Source organism: Amborella trichopoda, chromosome 12, assembly GCF_054954075.1.
Source record: "Amborella trichopoda isolate Santa Cruz 75 chromosome 12, AtrichopodaSantaCruz75HAP2 v2.0, whole genome shotgun sequence".
NCBI classification, from domain to species: domain Eukaryota; kingdom Viridiplantae; phylum Streptophyta; class Magnoliopsida; order Amborellales; family Amborellaceae; genus Amborella; species Amborella trichopoda.
In genome coordinates, this window is record NC_142347.1 from 9,804,377 (window position 1) to 9,804,728 (window position 352).

The window sequence follows — 352 nt, forward strand, 5'->3', positions numbered from 1 at the left end:
CCCTTCACTGGAGAATAGTAGACGTCAGACTTTAACAACCACACGATTGGGAGGGAGTTCGATCCCTTGGTTTTTGCTTTTGGGAAAAGGTCGGTCAGATGACATCGATTCATGACATCACCTTCTTAATGATTCACCGGGAGATAAGTAACATGGAACATTGACCATTGGAGATGTATGTTTATCGCCGTCCATTGTTCTTATGATTCATCCGGATATAAGTAACATGGATCATTGACCATCGGAGATGTATGTCTATCTTTGTCCATTCAATGGATGGATGGAGATGGAAAAAGTGGAGTATAGCACTTGTGTCTATTCTTTTGGTAGGTCCCAATTTCTACATAATGTG